This window comes from Vombatus ursinus, unplaced genomic scaffold (genome assembly GCF_900497805.2).
Source record: "Vombatus ursinus unplaced genomic scaffold, bare-nosed wombat genome assembly UNPS02009062.1, whole genome shotgun sequence".
In the NCBI taxonomy this organism is placed as follows: Eukaryota; Metazoa; Chordata; class Mammalia; order Diprotodontia; family Vombatidae; genus Vombatus; species Vombatus ursinus.
The window spans coordinates 16605133-16626518 of NW_020948840.1; the positions used below are offsets into that span (position 1 = coordinate 16605133).

At 39.2% G+C, this 21386-nt stretch overlaps 1 protein-coding gene across 1 annotated transcript in view; it reads left to right on the forward strand.

Annotated features, from left to right (window-relative positions):
• ALK (ALK receptor tyrosine kinase) overlaps window positions 1-21386 on the forward strand; it is a 970895-nt gene that overhangs the window by 407399 nt on the left and 542110 nt on the right. The window lies entirely within an intron of this gene.

A 21386-nucleotide genomic window follows, 5' to 3' on the forward strand; every position in this document is an offset into this window, starting at 1 on the left:
CTTCCTTCCTTCCTTCCTTCCTTCCTTCCTTCCTTCCTTCCTTCCTTTATAGTAGGGAACTAATAAATATTTATTGATTGCTTTATAGAATTTAGAGCTGGAGAGAAGGTGAAGAAATACTACATATCAAATATATACATCATAATCAACAAACACAGGGCTTTTTTTATTTCAACATCTGAAATCCTGGGTCTGAGGAAACCTCAGTCCACATGCCATGTGGGCCAGAGGCGTCAATCTAAGGATCATGAGATTAAAATCTAGAAATGATCTTAGCTGTCCTCTAGTCCAACCCTCTCAGTCTACAGATGAGGAAACTGAAGTTCAAAAACAGTTAAATTACCTGCCCAAGCTCACATGTGTCATCAGTAACAAAGCTGGGAAATGAAGCCAGGTCTTTTGATTCTGCATCTAGTTCTTTGCCTTTGTTCCAATTTTCAAATACCCCAGTACTAGCAAAGAAATTTCTCTAAGACCACATAGGTAACTGGTTATAAAACAGTAGAGCTTAGAGTAGAATTACAGGCTCTTTCTTTGCTGTAGGACCCTTAGGAATATACCAGGCATTGAATGAATGATAATCAGAAAGTGAAACATCAAAATCACAGTGACAGGAAACTGACCAGTGGCACACCAAAGAGAGTCAGGGAAAAAGTACAAAGGTAGACCAATAGGAATGCTGAGGATGGAAAGCCAGTTCATTTGTTTTTGTTAAATGCATCCTTCTTTCACTTCCTTTCTAACAACTAAAATATTCCTCCAACAAGGAGTCCCTGCAGGGTTGGAGAAGGAGCCCCCACTTTTGTGCCTTCATTTAGCCCCTTTAGGGAGAGCTACACAAGCACTATTAACTAATTCTATCTCCCTACACTTTCTCTTCCTTTCTCCTCCTGCAAGGCCCTATAAACTCTATTCTCAACTACTGCTTGTTGCTGATGCTGTCACCAAGCCTATCCATTTCTTCTGGTGACTAAATGAATTGCATTTGGCCTGAAGGGTAAGGTGGGCCCCCCCCCAACTCAGCTTATATTAGTGACACAGGTAAGATTAAGGGTATTTCTGTTCTATCTTAGAAGCAGTAGGTTGAGAAATGGTCTCCAAAGAGAATCTGTGAGAATCAATTAATGGTCCCAGATGCTTCTAATAAATTCTTCAGTGGAACACTAGAGAAAGCTAAGTCAGCAACTCCTCGACTGATTTGGGTGTAAGTGAAATTTATTCAAGTAGCAAAATCCCCAAGCTCAACTGGATTCTGGTTTTATCCACAGAGTCATTTTTTTAATTATTGTTGAGAGGATGAATCTAGTTATGGAGAAATGAGTTGGCGTTGATGCTCAGAACTCAACAGTAATAGGAGGCCTGGGGAATGTTTGCCCAATGACTTCTTTGCCTGTAAAGGCTGGCAAAAAGTCATTATTTTCTAAGGGCTAGAGCATATATTTACCTAAGAGTTTTAAGGTCCACAGGTAGCAGGAACATTATTATGCATTCGCCTTTTTATTTTTTAACAGATAAGGAAATTGAGGCTTAGAGAGGTTAAATTTCCTGAGAGCAGGCATTCATTTGATTTTATCTTTATTTCTCTGGTGCTTAGCACATTGTAGGTACTTAATAAATTCTTGTGAACTAATTAATTAGGCATTATTTGTCTGCTTAAGAGCACACAGCTGATAAGCATCAGAGAAATAATCTGAACCCAGGTCTCTCTCAATTTTAGGACAGTGCTCTTAGGACCATTTGAAGTACCCTGGACAGCCAACAGTGGTCCACACTCAGAGAGTAATTGCTCTCAAGTCCCTGAGATTTCTAGGAGGTGCTGCTGGGCAGCAAAAGGAACTTTGGATTTAGTATCATGTCAGTGAGTTTGAATCCAGTCTTTGCCACTTATCCCTCTGTGCATCTTGTTTGAGTAAAGAACTTCTGCAGGGCAAGGGTGCTTTTGGCTTGACATTTCCCATGCTGGGTTCTTGAGGTACTCAACCATCATCCCTACCAAGCATCCTACATCTTGATACCCTTCTCTATTTCTTATTGACCATAACGTGCCACTCTTGTATGACTTTGTGACCATGGACAAGTCACATTACATTTCTATACCTTAGTATCCTCATGAGGTTAGTGGTATTTGTACAGTTTCTCTCACCAGGCCACTGTGGGTATAAAAGTAGGTGATCAAGAGAGGCAGCTCTAACATTTGGTGATCTTATGAACATGTAAAATGCTTTGTAATCTGAAAATCATTATATGTAGTAATGTGTGATTATCTTACATTTTTGTCAAGTAGTTCATAAAACAGTTTAAAATCCTCTCCTACCCCAAGTGTCTTCTATCTCAATTAATAAGAATATATTTTGCATTAGAGATACTTGACAAGCCTGGGTCAAAGGTAGGGAAATAGACTGATCTTCCCTTTATTTCTCCATAAGAAAATGAATAAGGGGAGAGGAGGGAGGGAAAGAGAAAAAAAATTGGAACTCAAAATTTTGTAAAAGTGTGTGTTGAAAAATACATGTAATTAGAAAAAAAATAGAATACTATCAAGCAGGAAAAAATAAAAGAAAAAAGAGATGAGAAAAAAAAAGGAAAATGAATAGACCGAGAGGTCTACATACTAAATCCCTAGCTTCCATTAACCAAATAATTAGCATTTATTCAAGTCCTGTTACATGATAGGCCTTGCATCGGGTCCTGAGGATGCAAAGACAAAATAGAACAATCTTTGTCCTCAAGAAGCTTACATTCTACTGAGTGGATAACATGCAGTAGTTTGTTCATAAAGTAGGCAGAACTCTGTCATTGGCCACATTCCACAAATCCTTTCTTTAGTCCTGGATTTAAAAATTAGCACTGTATTATATAAAGGCTGTTCCTCCAGCTTGTTAATTATCTGGGATGCTGATTATCTGGGCTCTCTTCTTTTCCTTTCCCTATACCAGACACTCACAGGATCATAGATTTGGAAGTTGGAACGACATTAGAGGTCATCATGTCCTGCCTCCTCATTTTACATATTAGGAAACTGAAGCCCAGAGAAGTTGGTTTGCCCAAGGTCACACAGATAGCTAAGTGTCTGTGGAGAGGATTTGACGTTCCATGGTTCATGATTCATTGCCAGAACAACAAAAGTTTGGGAGGGAAGATAAGATGTCTATCCAAGTGGCTACTTAGCTAGTTAATCTGCTAAAAAGGCTTTGCGAGAAAGTAGATTGGCTAAAGGGTTCTTTTTTGTTTTGTCAGTAGGGATAGGAGGGGATTAGCTATGGATTTCTTTTCCCCACTACCCTTACTAGCTGAGGGTGACCTTTATTTATTATCATGTTTGGATTGTACCTAAGAAACACCAAGCAGCACAATGGTGGAGGATTGTCAGGAGTGACTTGAATTAAGGTGTTAACCAGCTTAATGTAGCCCCAGCTAGGAAAGGGTGAGGGTGAAGAAAGACAGTCTGATCTAGGGCCAGTTGTCTGAACTTGATCATTGGTTTGTTTTCTTTTCTTTTTTTTTTTGGTTCCACCATCAGAGATGCAACTAGGAACAAAGGCCAAAAGTGATGACTGAATGATGTGATGTCTCAATATGAAGCTCCTGGGGCTGTTGCATTTTGCTGCAAAAATCAAACCTGATTCAACTCCAGCAAAAAGAGGAAGCATTGGCCCTCCTTTTATCCAAAATGCTTTCATCCCTCTCTATGTCTTATTTTTCAAAAGCAGCTCCTAAGGATCTAGTGCGTGTTAAACACAGCACCTTTTATTCTAGGTTGTTGAGGTGGTTTTCCTCACAGTTCCCTTGAAACCTCCCTCAATGAAGCATTTATACTGTGAGTGTCTTGCAAGACCATGATGCCAGCTTGGAGAAATCCAACAACTGAAACCTTGACTAGAAACTCAGAAGCTCTGAGCTGTCACCCTGATTAGGCCGGTGGAATTCTGCCTGAATTAGAGCATGTCGCTTCATGGAGCCGTTTTCCTCCTCCTTGAAATGGGGAAGATGAAAACCTCTTACTTTAGAAAAATATTATTTGGGGGCTGCTAGGTGGCGCAGTGGATACAGCACCGGCCCTGAAGTCAGGAGGACCTGAGTTCAAATCCGGCCTCAGGCCAAATACTTGACACTTACTAGCTGTGTGACCCTGGGCAAGTCACTTAACCCCAATTGCCTAAAAAAAGAAAAAAGAAAAGAAAAGAAAAAGAAATCCTGAATTCAAATTTGATTAAAAAAAAAAGAAAAAAGAAAAATATTATTTGGATGGGAGAATAATGTGATCATTCATTCCACAAGCAATTTTCAAATATTTATTTACTATGTGCCAGGTACCATGTATGCAATGATTAAAAACAAAACTATGCCTGTCCTTAAGGAATTTACATTGTTTTAAGGAAAACAATGTGTACAACTATAATTAGAATTTTTTAAAAGATACAAAACAATACTGAGGAGGGGTCTAACAGTAGGGATGGGGGAATCAGAAGAGGCCCTGTGTAGGAAGGAGGTGGGTCTTGATCTCAGTCTTTGAAGAAAGCTGGGTATTATAAAAGGTGAAGGTGACAAAGGAAAGCATAACAGGGGTGAACAAAGGCACAGAGGTAGGACTAGAATGTCTTGTACCAAAACAAACAAACAAACAAACAAAACCCCACAAGAATTAGGCCATTTTGGCTAGAAGGGATAGTGAGTGAAAGGCAGTAATATGCAATAAGGCTGGAAAAGTAGGCTGGAACTCAATTGTAAAGGGCTTTAAGTGTCAAAAAGAAGGGATTGTATTTCATCCTAAAGGCAACAGGGAACCCCTGGAGCTTCTTGAGCAAATAATAAAGGATTTATAAGTGGAATGGACCTATAGGGACAGCCAAAGCTTGATGTAATATTGGTGTAGGAGGATGAATAACATGGGTATAACAGATTTTCAGCATTATCAAGAGATGCCCTATATTTCACTATACCACTGGACATAAATTGATCCTCCATCTCATCCAGTTCTGTAGAGTGAATAATTCAAACTTTATTAGTTTTCTAGTCATGACATAAAGCAAGGCACTCCCACTTTGGGTGCCTTCCCAAGATTGTTGGAAGAAGCATTCTCTATGATCTGATTTGCCCTATTCAAGGTCTTTCCTTCTCAGATTATGGTGGCCCATTTGATGACCTAGAATTTTCCCAGAATCTAAGACCGACTGGAACCTTACCATTGTTGAAATTCCTTCTTAGGGCCCTATCTTCTTTGAGTTTCTTTGAGATGCAATGCAAGAGTAGTGAAAAGCACACTGAAATACCTTGGTTCTTTAGCTCTGTCACCTATTAGCCTACCAGATAATGTACTGAAATGGGGTTTCTTCATCTGTAAAATGGGAACAATAATACTCCTATTCTCTCTCTCAAAAGTGACTGTGAGGATCCAGTGGAATACTGAATGAGAAAGAAGCTCTATACTGTCAAACACTATCTAAATACCAGTTATTATTCTGTCTTTCCTCATATCCCTTCATATTTTCTTGACTTAACTCTCTCCAAAGGTTATATCAAGGTTCCTCTTCCCTTCCCTACCAACTGGTTTCATCTTAATTTGGTCTCATCTTAATTTCAACCCAAGGAGTGTTTTTCAGATTGTTTCATGGAACTACAGCATGTTCTTATGAGAAAACAAAGTCAACATGCCCTTATTTAAACCAACTAAATGTTTTAAGATAAATGATGATCCAAAGCAGCTTTGCAATACAGAGTTTGACATAAACCCTGGCTTCTTCCCCATTATAGGTTAGCCCCATTTAAAGGAAATCTACCACGGGACTACATTGTAGAACTCAGAGCTCTGGATTTTTCTCTTTTTACAAAATAGTTATGTGATGATATTTGTTGCTTTTAGGTCATTTAGATTTCTCCTGTCTCCCTCACTGGCTTTTTTGTTGGTAACTGATCTGCCAGTGTAGTCAAGAAGATTGCAGCCATGGGAGAACCCTTTAAATCAGGTCTGCACAACATATGACCCAATGGCCACTTGAGATCTGCCAAAGAATTTCAGGCAGCCCACCGCTGGGCACTCTCTCCTGTTTGTTTCATGACCCCATGGCAACCAACCATCATCAGTCTGTCTCTAGTTACCTTTATTTGGAAAGTGAGCTTCTAAAAACCTATCTGTGGCCGAAGAAGCTTAGCCTCTTTTAATTTTGGCCACTACCTATTGCCAAGTTTTGTAGATCTGCCTTAAATGCCTTTTGTAGTTCACTGTAGCAAGTAGAAAGGGGCTCGTTCAGCAACCTGAAGGGAGCATAAGTATCTCAAATAAAAGAGTTTCAAATTCAGAATAGTCTGTCTTACTTGTCCTTGTGGCTATTAGGGCCAGCTCTGTTTTCTAGCATCTTGATCATCTCTCAAGTCCCTTCCAGACTAGCATTCTATGACTATGACAAACTGAAGAAAAGCTTCCGCTCCTTGGCATAGTGCCTTTCAGCAAAATGTATGAATCTCTTTTTCGTGATGGGGAAACCACAGTATGATGGGAAGTCCCAGTTCTGCCACTTTCTGGTTGTGTGACCTGGCACAAGTCAGCTCCCTTCTCTGGGCCTTGGTTTCTTCCTCTGTAAAATGAGTTGGTAGGACTATATGCTCTCCAACTCTGCTCCCAACTCTAATAATCTATGAATATTCCAATAGACAATATGGCTTCAAGGATAGAGAGGCATTCTTGGAATCAGAAAAATCTGAGTTTAAGTCGTACCCCTGATATCTACTGACTGTGTGACTTTGGGCAAGTTACTTAACCTCTTGCCCTAAGCAACTCTCCAAGACCTTAAGATACAGAGTGGATAGCAATCTGCATTGGTGAAGGGGGTTTTTCTTATTGTGAGTTCTAAATGCCAATGATGTCAAAGGTCTAGTCCAAAAAAAATGAAGTATCTTAATTCTCCCTTTCGCCCCTTTTGTTCTTGCTGAGTTTTTCCTTTTCTTCTCCTTCCCATCTTTCCAGTTGGTATGTTACAGCAAGAGCTCAGTTAACCCACAAGAGCTGGTTTAGTATTTCATCTGTCAAAGGGAAGGAAGTGCTCTCTAGGAGCTTCCGAGGCCTTAATTAAACATGACTCTGGCTGGGCAGCAGCCCATAATAAAACTTTTATTAAAAAACAGACATAAGATACCACGTTAATCAGGAAAGCCACATCATGCCCTTGCTCTCCTTAATGGACCAAATTACTCATTAGATCATTAGAACCAATGAAGACCTCTCCCATCATTAGATCTCTACCCTGCCCCCTCCCCCACCCCTAATGCAAATCCTTTATGAGTCACCTTCCATTTTAGGAATTAATAAATTTATTCTTATTTGATTTGTTATATAATTTTCCAGAAAAGGGCATCTCACTTTACTGAGGAATTTCAGAAGGCTCAATGGAATAGGGGAGGCCAGCAACACCAAATTAGCAGCCTCGCTTCATCTAGGGGCTTGATTTACAGTCTTTCACTTGCTTTGAAGCACAACAGATATGATGGCTCTGGGAATGAGCACTAAATCTCAGCTCCCTCGCCACGTGGGTGACAGTAGCTGCTTAAGTGGAGTCTGATTTGTGAGACTGGCGGAGGCTTTCGTTCCACACCTCTGTCATCTCTCAACCAGGGATTTGATTTCCAAAAGAGCTTCTCTTCCCTTCCTATCCCCTGCACCCTACTTTTAATAACATTCTTGTCTTTTCCTGGTACCATTCTTCAAAGACCTTAAGGAGTGCCATGGGCTCTTTCTCATTTACTACCATCAAGCAGGTGGGAATGGGCAGCCCTGCTTTTCCGTGATAAGAACAGAAGTATCTGGAAGGAACTTGTCCAGAGATACTCTAATGAAAGCTGCCTATGTTATTGAACTCTTCACTTCAAGATTTCAGCTGGTCGTGAGCTTTATCCAGAGTATCAGTTGGACCCAGTGCTGAAGCAATATGGTATAACAGAGATGCCAAATACTCCTGAGAACCAGATTAAAATAAAATTGGGAAATATTTAACAAAGTAAATAAAAATATGCTATAATACAAATAATGTCAATATGCCACCTCCAGGGATCCTTATATATGATTTGGTGCCCCCCCTCCCAATTTCTATATGACTTTGCTGCCACTGGAATAGTGGAGGGCTGGACTTGGAGACAGGAAGACCTGGGTTCAATTCCACTTCTCATAAATTTTTAGCTACGTGACCCTAGGCAAGTCATTTAACCTCTATAGGCTTTAGTATCGTCATCTGTAAAATGAAAGGTTGAAAGTTCCTTTCCAGCTGTAAATCTATGAAACTGTAAACCTGTGATTACTTCCCTATTACCCTTAGAATCAAATACAGGCTTCCCTGTTTTTCTCTTAATGAATTTCACAACCTGGCTCTAATCTACTTTTCCAGACTTGTGCCTTTGAGCATTCTACAATCCAGCCAATCTGACTTTCTTGCCATTTCTCACTTGTGGTACTTCATCTCCCACCTCCTTGTCTTTTCATAAGCTGTCTCCCAAGTCTCAAAAGTATTTCCTCTTAACCTGTCTAATGTTTTTCAAGGCTCAGCTCAACTATCACCTTGTATGAGGCCTTTTCCTATCTCTACTCGCCCCCCAGCTGCTAGTGCTTTCTCTAAAAAATTATCTTTATTATATATGTATAGCATACATATGTGCTTATGTATGTACGTGTATTTATATATGCTCTATAGCTGTATGAGTGTGTGTGTGTGTGTGTGTGTGTGTGTGTATGTATAGAGAGAGAGAAACGGACGGACACACAGAGAGACAGAGAATATACTTAAATCCTTACATGTTGTCTTCCCAGTAGAATCTGGGTTTTGTTGAGGGAGGGTGTGGTCTTTAAATCCTAAATATCTAGCACATCTCCTGTATGTGGATGACACAATGCATTGCATTGTTAATTGACTATCAATTGATTATAAGATTTTATTTCTACTGAGCAAGGACCACAAGGTAATGTGGAAAGGATTGCTTCTATAGCTATAGGATAATGGGGAAGAAATGTATTTCATCCTGTTCTTACATGGCTTTGATTTTTTCCCACTATGCCTCAATATGTTGAAGGCCTTTCATTCTACACAGAGTGTCAGTTATGAGTATCCAGTATGGTGCCATCTATTTAAAGTGTTGTTCTTAAATGTTTATGGGGTCAATGTTTTAACTGGGAAGTCATGCACAATACTGAGGTCCCATCCAGCTCTCAATTTATGATCCTGTGGTTCCATTCTGAGAATAATAATAATAATAGCTAGCATTCATATAGCGATTTAAGGTTTGCAAAGTCCTTTACAAATACTATCTCATTTTATCCTTACAACAACTCTGGAATTAGGTGTATTATTATCCTGATTTTACAGATGAGGAAACTCAGGCAGATAGATGTTAATTAAGTGTCTCATCCAGGATCCTATAGCTACTAAGGGTATGAGTCTTGATTTAAACTCAAATTTTCTTGACTCCAAGTACAGGACATCAATTAGTTGGTGAGTCAATTAGCATTTATTAACGTCCTACTATGTGCCAGGGACTGTGCTAAGTGCTGGAAATACAAAGAATGGCAAAATAAAACAAAGCAGTCCCTGTTCTTGAGGAACTCACAATCTAATGAGATGTCATTGAGGAAAGCAGGCTCAAAAATGAATTGTTCAATGTATTTTTCAGTGATGTGTTATGGCTACTTACATATTATAGCTATATGTTGGAAACTATTAATCTGTTTTGGGGCAGCTTCCTCTTTGACTTGGAAGCCATAATCGTATTCAAGAGAGATGATATTGGGTTTAGATCTAGATGGAATCATATAAGCTTAAACTAACTTCCTGAAAAATTCCACATTTTAAATAAATCATTCTTAACATGATTGTGTTGATAAACAGAATATTTTAAATAGAGAATAATTTTCCATCATTTCATCCCACACATCAAAATCTCTAACGTTCTTGTAATATTTGGATCTGTTTTATGTATTTGCGATATAAGAGTACTCAGAGTACTGAAATGAGTCAAAAAGCTTTGTGATAATCAATGAAAGCAATATACATGTAATAGTGCTTTGGTATGGCAATTTCAATAATTACTAAATCAATGATTAGTTGTTCTTTTTACCCCTGGGACTTTTTGGCACACCCTTTTTCTCCTTAGCCAAACATTTTGTTTTCTTGTGTCAATAGATTTTTATGTGATACACAGTTTTGAATATAGAGAGGACATAAACTCAAAATTAGCCTATGCTTGGGGATTGGGGAGATGTAATCATTGGTGTTTTCATCATTTGGCAATGTATATGTGTGTTGCCTTCTGCTGGAAAAGGTGGGATGAGGCTTTCATCTAGTTGGAAGCTGGTAAAGTTCTTTGCTAGCAATTCATGTGCCCTGAGAAGCATTTTGAGCTAATCATTATGGATCTCATCTGGGGCCATCACTTTCCAGTTTTGCCAAGAAACTAGTGTTTCACTCACCTCCCTTGACGTAACCATTCTATTGGTCATTTGGTTAATATTATGTAACTGTTTTGCTTCACATTTGATTCACATTGCATTTTTATTAGATAAGATTTCCAGGTAGTTGGTGCAGTGGATAGAGTGCTGGGCCTGGGGTCAGGAAGACTCATCTTCCTGAGTTCAAATGTGTTACTGGCTGTGTGACCCTGGTCAAGTCACTTAACCCTGTTTGCCTCAGTTTCCTAATCTGTCAAATGAACTGGAGAAGGAAATGGCAAACCACTTCAGTATCTTTGCCAGGAAAATCCTAAATGTGGTCACAAAGAGTCAGACACAATTGAAAAGAATTAAAAAACAACAACAAAGATTTCATGTGACTATGTAGACAACCAGGAATTTTCCACAGCCCTTTCCAGGTACTATCTCTCTCTACTTATTTCTTTGTTTCTTAAGTAAACTTGTATAAAGTTTTATTATTGTTATTATTATTAATGTTGATTTGTTACTGTTATGACTTTGTATTACTTTGACTCCTTATATCTCTTTAATCTCTTAGCTCTTGCCTTCAATTTTTGATTGAGGGTGTCTAGAATTTCTGATATTCTTTTGTTTTTCTAGGTTCTCTTTTCTGTGTTTCTTTCTTGATTGCTTTTCATCATGCAGTATGGTGTTCAAGTTTTTGACCAGTGCCAGTTAGATACTGATGAACTCTGCATTGTCTTTTCTTCGGGTCTTCAATAGCTTTCTCCAGCTGTTTTTGCCATGCTGTTAGCTGATGCCTACCCTTAGGCGTATTCCTTAATAGCCCCACCTTTCCTCCTATTGTCCTTACCATGGCAACAGCAACAGCATATCCTTTTGTGTGCAGTCTCTGAAATATATTTAAAATTTCTTCCAAGTATTGTGAAAGAATGCATTTGTTCCTGATGCTAGCTTTTTGGAATTATTTTACTTTGGCATATTTGTTCTACTGTTTGAGTTTGTGCCATCATTTTTAAGAGATCTAAGCATGTCCATGCTCCCTTCAAAATCACTGGAGACAGTGGCATAGTTTTCATCATGAATAGCATTGTTAGGCAGAATTTATGGAATTGATACTAATGAAGATTTTCAGTGATTTCAGATGCTTCAGCTTTTTCCTTTTTCAATTTGATAACTTCTTGATTTCCACTCTCATTTCATCTAATCTGAGCTTAGGGATTAAGTTATATCTAACACCTACCTCACATTGTTCTATGGTTTTCTGTTGTGTCACTTGGGTACTATTGTCAGAAAAGGAGCAGTAATCTCTTGCGTATGTGTGAGGTCTACTTCCACTTGTGTTATGATGTCATACTGATGTGTAATGAAAACATTCTTCTCTTCAATCTAATTCATGCACCATTGTGGTCCATGCCATCATCATTAAAGCATCTCTAGTAGGGTAAGGAGTTGATATCTTTAATTAGTTTTGGCATATATAGCCTTTGAATGGAGTTAGAACAGGTAGGAATGCCACATGCTATATGTCCTTGGTGTTATGCTAATCATCATCATGGTGCTGAGTAGGACCAGTTTGCTATCTTACACCCCTTTGACTATTTCTTTGATTCTTAGGAGCAGCTACATCACACTGTATAGCAACCCCATCAATAATAACACTAGAATCCAAGTCACTGGAGCCTCAGGAATTCCAGCAAGGTCTTCTGAGCTCTATTATAACATTTTCAGCGTGTACAAATTCCCTACCATAAATCACCCCAAATGGCAATGCCCTACCTTTGTCATTGCTTCCATTTCACTGCATGGACAATAGGTTAGACTTTGAATGGGGGTTGCTGTTATATTTAATAGAGATAAAGGTTAAATCTTATCATTGGGTTCAAAAAATCAACTTGACAAATAAACAGGGTCAGAATTTACCATTGAGTATGTTAAGACTTACCCAAGTAGGGTAGGTTTACAATAAGGGATATTGGAAGATGAGGATAGATCAGAGTTGAGGCTGAAGTCAGATTTATAAAGAGTCAATATGACAAGGCTGGAATCATAAAATCACAGAATTTGAGAGTTGGAAAGGACACACACAGCCATTTTGTCCAATCCATAGACCAAAGGATGCACCCTTTTAACATAACCAACAAGAGGTCATCCAGCCTTTGACTGATGTCCAAAAAGAAAAGGTAGGGGGAGGGAGAGTCCACTATCAAGGCAGCTCTTTCTATTTTGGGATAGCTTCAACTGTTGGACAGTTTTTCCTGGCATCTGGCCTAAACTGTCCCCTTTGCAACTTCAATGTATGATTCCTAGTTCTGCTCTCTGAGGCCTAATGGAACAAGTCTTTTTTTTTTTAATTTTACTAGGTAAATCATATCCACAGTAGCCCCTTCATCTACTACTTTACTTATTCTATCAAAAAAAAAATAAAGTTAGTATGGGCATGACCTATTCTTAATGAAGCCACACCATCTCATTATAATCATTATTTCTTTTTCTTGGTGTTGTACAACCATCTCTTTAATAACTCATTCTAGATATTTCCCAGGAATTGAAGCCAAGCTCATTGATCTATAGTTTGTAGACTATAGGGCCTTTTGTAGACTATGTTGGGCCCTCTTCTCTTCTTTCCCTACATTTTTTTCCTTTGGTGATCTCATCCAGTCCCATGGATTTAATTACCACCTCTAAATAGATGGCCATAATTGTATATATTCAACCTCAAGCTGTCTCCTGAGCTACCTGCTGGATAGCTCCAACTGGGTGTCTTACTGTCATTTCAAATTCATCATCTCCAAAATGGAATCCTTTGTTTTAATCCCCTACTTGTCCCCTAAACTTTCTTATTTCTGTTAACAACACCACTGTCCTCTGAGTTACTACCTAGCTATTAACTTCAATGTTAGCCTTGACTTTCCTCTCCCTTAGCCCTGTACCCATTTACCCAGTCTTATCAATTCTATTTACACAGTATTTTTTTGTATCTCTCCTATTCTCTCCACTTAGTCAGCTATTACTGTCAGTGATACACGCATCTCTTGATATCTAGACTGCTGTAATAGACTAATTGGTCTCCCTGCTTCTTGTCTCTCTTCCCTACAATTCATCCTTCCCACAACTGCTCCCCCAAATTTTCACAAGTTATCAGTCCACCTATGACATTCTCCTGCTCAAAAAACTTCCATGGCTTTCTATTGCCTGTAAGATAAAACAAAAACTCTCCAGCCTGACATTTAAAATTCTCCACAATTGTACTCTGACCTACCTTTCTAGCCCTTTTTCTCATTAGTCTCCTTCATGAGCTCCACCTCCTGGCCAAATTGTACTATAAGACGTTCTCTGAATCACTTTTGCACATTCACATCATTAACAATTTCACCCCATCCCTCCATGCCTATAATGCACTCTCTCTTCATCTATATCTCTCAGAATCCTTATCTCCCCTCAAGGCTTGGCTCAAATGCCACCTTCTCAGGGACCTCCCTCATCCCCTCAATCCCCTTAATAGTGAATGTCTTCTCTTTCATCCAGTAACCTTATATTGACTTCTCTGGGCACATATGACATCTCCCTTTCCGCCCACCCCCTGAAGGAAGCTCCTTGAGGACAGAGACTATTCCATTTTTATCTTTGTGCCTCTCGTCCCTTGTACATGGTAGGCACTTGACAAATGTTTGCTGAATTGAATTGGCTTAGATTTAATAAGTTACACATGATTGGCAAAGTTCAGGACAGATGAAATCATACCAATTTTGAGATGGAACAGAAAGTGTTCTTGGATTATTCCTCAATCAGGGGGCCCTGGCTTCTTCTTTCATGTCGGCTGCTCAACAGCTATGTGAACTCGAGGGTGTCATGTCACTTCTTACGGCCTCAGTTTCCTCATCTATAAAATGAGGTTGTTGTATTAGATGCTCCTGAAGTCTCTTCTAACTCTATCCATGTTCCCGTGAACAAATGAGAGATCAGGAATGGCATCATCATCATCATCGTCATCATAATGATAATGATAATAATAAATAGCTAACATTTATACAATGTCTACTATGTGCCAGGCACTGTGCTAAGTGCTTTAGAAATAGCATTTCATTTGAGCCTGACAAAAATTCTGGGAGATAGGTACTGTTATTATCCCCATTTTACAGATGAGAAAATTGAGGCAAATCGATTTTTTTAAGTGATTTATACAAGGATATACAGTAAGTATCTGAGGCTAGATTTGAACCTGGGTCTTCTTGACTCCAAGTCCAGTACCCTATCCATTGTGCAGTTTAGCTGTCCTACTACCTAGTGCAGTAGGTGGTACTTCAGCTCAGCCTTGAAGTAAGGTAGGGATTCCAGGAGTTGTATGGGGGTGGGGTTGTGAGAGCATTCCAAGAATGGGGGGTGCCAATGCAAAGCAGAAAGTGATTGCAGCCTCTAGCTCCATTGCTGTGCCTCTTTTGGTTTTTTTTCCTTCCATTCCCAAATCCTCTTGGCTTCAGCAAACCTGCTTCCAAACCTACTTAGCTCTCACCCTTACCTACACAGCTTTGTCTCATCCAACCAGTTTAATTCACTTATACAGCTTTAAAATTAATATAATTATTCCTTCCCTTTGAAAAACCCCACCCCTCCTCACTCAAAAAATAAAGTTTTCTCTTAGGAAGAAATTCACTGAATCAGTGTTTTCTCCCTTATAGTAATTTTAAATACTGTTCAAGCTGGCCAAGACCCATGTCTTGGCTTCCAATTCTTTGAAAATCTCAAATGAAGTGTCGCTTTAGTCTAAGTTCAGCATTTTTAAACACCTTTACATTCTGACTGGGTCGACACAATACAAAAAATGTGACTGAAAAGTGAAAAATCTGGTTGATTGCCTGATGTTTCCAAACATCTACATATCTGACTTCATGTAGACAAAATGTTCCAATAGTCAAATATCTCGACATCATGTAGCTTATTCATCTGGGAAACTAAATGCATTTTCTACTTTTCATCCAGATGTCTTGGCATTATATAAACATAGCTTCCGATTTGAGCTTCTTTCCATTTTAAGTTCTCCTCTTATTTTTAATTCTTCTTAAGTACCAGGCAACATTTCTCAAACTATATCTTGTGGGATGGTGATGTTCTTAGTGATGTGAGTAGATATTCCTTAAGAAAATGACAATGTTAGTGATATTTTCTGCTTCTAAATATTAAATACAAAGTTAAGTATGTTTCAAAATACTTAGTATTGGTGGTTATTTGTAAGTCTGAAAGTTGGTTTAATTTCCTTGATTTACTCCAAAATTTCTCCACTACCTTCCCCTTCCCTTTAACCTGGGACAATTATATACCGCTCAGCACAACCTGTATGGATTGTATCAACATGTCCTAAGCTCAAATGGCCAAGATAGTTTGGAAAATAGTAACTTGGTTATCTCCTTCCACTTTCCTTGCTTTTATTTAGAAAAAGAGTCTTTACCTCCCATCTCTGAAGAGAAGGCATGACACATCCACCAAATAGCTGAATCAGGATCCAAAAAGATGTTTAGAGGCTAGAAATTTGGGCTAAACCTAATAAGATATAATTAACAAGAATAAATTTCAAGTCTTACTCTTGAGGTCAAGAAATAAACATATTAAGTACAAGATGGAGGAAGTGTGGCTAGACAGTAGTTCATCTTAAAAAAAAAAAGATCCAGGGGTTTTAGTGGACTGTATCCTCCATATGAGTCTGAAGTATAATATGGCAACCCAAAAAATTTGTGTGCTTAAGGGTCACATTACATGAGAAGCATAACTTCCAGCAGTAAGGAGCTAATAATCCCACAATACTCTTGCTCTGTCTGATCACATCTATAGGGCTGTGTTCTGTTACAGATGCCATATTTTAGGAAGGACATTGAGGATCTGGAAAAAGTCTAGAGAATAGTGAAAGGCCTCAACTGCATGCCATATAAAAAGCAGTTGAAAAAGCTTGGGATGTTTAGATTTGACAAGAGAAGAGTCAGAGGACATGATAGTTGTTTTAAATATTTGAAAAGCCCATATGGAAAGAGGAATTAGACTTGTGCTCTTTGGCCTCAGAAGCCAGAACTAGGAGCATTGAGTGGAAGATGCAGAGGCAAATTTGAGTTTAATAGAAAAACTTCCTGTGGCTGTCCAAAAATCATTCAGGCTCCCTCAAAAGATAGTGGATTCTCCTTCACTGGAAATCTTCATGAAAAGGCTTAAATGGTCACATATTTTGTATGTTGTTGTTAGTTTGGGGGATAGGCATGCAAGATAGGACAGGTTGTACCAAATGGTTGCTGAGGTTCCTTCCAAAGCTGAAATTTTGTTTTAAGGAAAAATAGAGAATCTGAGGCACAGAGAAGTTAGATCCCTTGCCAAAATACTGAGGGGAAAAAGAAAATGCATTTTTCTAAGGTGTGGTTATATTTTCCTTTTCATCTAGTTACATCTCATCCTTTTAACTAACTGGGTTCTCTCATCCCTAATTATTTATTGGGTTACTAGTTGCAGAGAAACAAATGTCTTTTCAGTATATTTGTTCTCCTTTTACTTCAAAGAGGGCCCTGCTGTCTGCATGATTGATTTCCACATAGAGTGGATAAATAATCCACGCTTCCTCCTAAGGGGTGCATGCATGTGGTCACAAATCACATACATAACACCCGGCACATGGTTTTCATAGGCACCTCCAGTCATCTACTAGTCTTCTCCAAAATTCAGTATGTGATGACCACAAAGTTTTCCCCTGTGGCAGAAGAGAGATGGAGAAAGGGAGTCAGAAAATATCTTATCATAGGATATAGCTTGAGAACTGAAAAGGACCTTGGAGGCTGTCTGGTCTAATTCCTTCACTTTACATATGAGGAAACCGAGGCACAAAATGGTTTGCCCAAGGTCCACACATGGAGTAAGTAGCAGAGGTAGGATTTGAGCCCCAAGTCCTCTGACCCCAAATCCATTTCTTTTTCCACTATAACCATGACACAAAAGACTAAGATGATACAGCTTTACCAATTTGGAAAAAAAAAATCTACACAAATAAAGAATACCAGGACAAACCTTGAATTTAATTTGTAGTTCAGTATGCCATCTTGAAACAAAATGGTAGCCAATAAGATTTTCCAAGTGCTCCCATTTCCATAATTTTTCATACATCTCAAAAGCCTAGACTTCTAGGATCTGTAATTATACCAAGTAAGGCACTGCAAAGCTCAGAACCACTAACTATTGTGCCATTATTCACTGAAAGGCTATTGGACTTCCTTGTGGCTTTTGAGGGGTCTCTAGGTCTGCCCCTTTTCTCAGCTAATGCTTCCTAGCTGAACTTTCTGATGTGATACAGTGGAGACCACCACTCCATCCCATTCCCTGTTTCTTGCTCCTTCCAAATCCCATTTACCTCTGTACCATTTTTTTAAATTTCCTTCCTCCCCAGCAATCCTTCCTCCCTCTTCCATTTATTTTTTTTTCTGACTGTCTCTCCTCACCTTACGTCTTCTCCTTTTCTTTTTTCCTTACCCCTGACCTTTGATAAGAAAAAACCAGTTTGATTCTGGACAGATCTCCCAGGTGTTGACTTGGGTTGTTTTCTTTACTTCTGTCTCTTTAAAAGCTGCTGGTGCTAGCTCCCCTTCTGTGCCTCTGTGCTCTGCTCCTGCTCTTTCAGGCCAATATTAATGTTTCATGGCTTCCAGGTATAATTGAAGAGGCTGCCATTCCCACTTGCCTGACTCCAGCCCTCCTCCCACCTGGTTTTTTTTTCCTTCTTGTTTTCTGTCAAATGAAATGCCTGTGAATTTTCATGTGTTTACTTTTCGATCCTGGGCTCCCTGGATACCCTGAAAAGCAAAATGTTCTTTGCTTTCCCAAGTTTAAGGAACCAGAGTCTAATTGAAGCTTTGATGAACCCATTTCCAGGGTTGTGTGAGAAAGGGGGGACGGATTAAGGCCTACGCTAATGAGGACAGCTGGAAGACCCTATGAATGAAAACAGAACAGAAAACAAATCTGGGCTCTCTTTTAACTTGGAGGGTCCCATATTGAAAATGTTCTGGGTAGGGAAAAAAAAGTACCCCAGTTACAACAAACTCTCTCTTATTTGGCCTGGAATAGAATTTCAAAGATGGAAGGAAGTTTTAGAAATCTGCCCCCACCCCTCATTCCAGTGCACTCAGTAAACTCCCTGTGATCTTTCTTTCCAAGGACTAAGTGACTGAAAACAAACAAACAAATTAAAAAAAAAAAACAAAACTCAGAGAAGCCTGAGTGTGCAGCATAGTTGTTTTCTGTATTTTATTTTTATTTTTTAAATCTGCTAAAAAAAATGTGCCCATCATCTAGCCTCCAGTCACATGTTTGGAGATTAGATATGGCCAAAAGGAAACAGAAATGTAAACCAGTCAAGGGAAAGGAATCTGCAGGAAAGCCAACAGAATGCTCAATTTTTGCCTGAGGCCAGCAAGTCAATAGATTAGAATATGATTGAACCTTAAATCAAAGGGCCTACATTGGATCACAGATCTAGAACTTGAGGGTAACTCAGAGGACCTCCCATCCAAACCTCTCATTTTATAGATGAGAAATATGCCCGCAAAGAGAGGTTAAATAACTTCAAAAAGTTGTTTGACTTCAGAAAGTCAAATCGGTAGTGTCAAAGGCAGGATTTGAATCTGGGTCATCTATCTCCAGATTTGTTGCTCGTTTCAACCTCCAATGACAAGGCCCCTCCAGTTCTCTGCTCAGTTCATGGAAAGCCAATGCCAAGCAGGCCGGTTCTGCTTCTGTTAGGAGTGGTGCCATCCCAGGAGAATATAAACTGGTACGGTGGGGAAAGGGCTGGATTTGAAGCCAGAAGATGTGGGTTCATCTTGCAGTTCTGCTACTTAGTTCTTCTGCGACCTTGACCAAATTATTTAACCTCTGTAGACCTCAGTGATAAAAATGAGGGGGTAGACTAGATGGTCTCAAAGACTCCTTCTAACTTTAAATCTGTGATCCCAGAGGAAAGGGTGTTATTATTGTTCAGTTGTTTTCAATCATGCCTGACTCTTTGTGACCCCATTTGGAGTTTTCCTGGCAAAGATACCAGAGTGGTTTGCCATTTCCTTCTCCAGCTTGTCTTACATATGAGGAAACTGAGGCAAACAGAGTGAAGTGACTTGCCCAGGGTCACACGGGTAGTAAGTGTCTAAGGCCAGATTTGAACTCAGGAGGTCTTCTTGACTCCAGGCCCAGCACTCTCAAAGTCGTGGTCCTTGTCGTCATCGTTGTCATCGTCATCATCATCATCATCATCATCATAGTAATAGTAGCAGTATTTATATAGCACCTACTATAGGCCAGGCACTGTGCTAGTGTTTCATTTTATCCTTACAAAAACCCTGGGAGACAGGTGCTATTTTTATCCCCATTTAACACTTGAGGAAACTGAGGCAAACAGAGATTAAGTGACTTGCCCAGGGTCACTCAGCTAATACGTGTCTCAGGCTATATTTGAACCCAGGTCTTCCAGACTCCAGACCCAGCCTTCTATCCCCTGTACCACCTAGCATGTAGTAGATGCTTAATAAAGAAGAAAGGAAATAAACATTTAGCAAATGTCCACAGTGTCAAGGACTATGCTAAATGCTTTATAAATATTGTCTCATTTTATCCTCCCATACTACCTATTTTTTCCCCCATTTTACAGTTGAATAAACTGAATAACTGAGGTTAAGGGACTTTGCCAGCTTACACAGCCTGTGAAAACCTTGGGTTTCTTACATCCCTGTGGATTATGCCTAAAAATAAGTAGGCAACTAGCACCAGCTATGAACTAATATAGTCCAGGCTTCCAAAAGCATCAAGCCTAGAGATGGCATACCCTCTAAGTAGTCTGTGGATGAGTGACCTCTCAGATTAAAGGCTATGTCAGGAGGGAGCAGGACCAGTAGTTTGTCTCTTTAGCCTCACTCCTCCTCTAGGCACAATGGAAATATCGCACATGCCCTCTTCTTCTCTCTGGTGCAGAGAGTGAAAGTGTACTCAACTTGGAGTCAGAGCACCAGATTCTAGGCTTTGCCATTGAGCTGTGTGGCTTTGGGGCAAATCACCTTGTCCCTTCTGGATCCCAACAGCCTCATCTATAGAAACAAGGTCCCCTTCATCCCTATGATCTCTGATTAAGAAACTAATCTTGACCTGACTTTCTAACATTATAGATGGTTTCCCTTCCCAAAAATCTAGGATCCAGCCAAACAAGCCTTCTTCCTCTTCCTCCCGCTCAATGCTTCATCTCTGTCTTCCTTTTCCTTATCTTCCCACTGGCTATCCTCCATCTGGGAAATGGAGTCTTTCACTTAGAATCCTTTGTTTCCTTCAAAACTACGCTCAAAAGATGCTTTCAGAAAAACCTGGAAAGACTTAGATGAACTGATGCAAAGTAAAATGAGCAGAACCAGGAGAAGAGTGTACACAGTAACAGCAATATTATAAGATCAGCTGTGAATGACTTAGTTATTCTCAGCAGCACAATGGTCCAAGACAATTCTGAAGGACTTATAATAAAAATGCTATTTGCCTCTAGAGAAAGAACTTATGGAGTGTGAATGTAAATCAAAGCATACTTTTTATTTATTTTGGGGTTTTTTTTTTGTCTGTTTTCTTTCACAACATGACTAATATGGAAAAATGTTTTTCATAACTGCACATGTAAAACCTATATCAAATTGCTTGCCTTCTCAATGCAGGGGGGTGAGGGAAGGAGGGAGAGAGAAAATTTGGAACTCAAAAAATTTTCTAAATGAATGTTAAAAAAAATTTTTTTAACAATTTTTAAGCAAGTAATTGGAGAAAAATTAAGTTTTATATTAAATTAAAAAAAAACAACCTATACTCAAGCTCCCCCCTCTCCATGAAGCATCCTCTCATCTGTTTGTACTCCCCTATCAATATCTATGAATATACCTTGTATTTGTGTGTGTGTGTGTGTGTGTGTGTGTGTGTGTGTGTGTGTGTGTGTGTG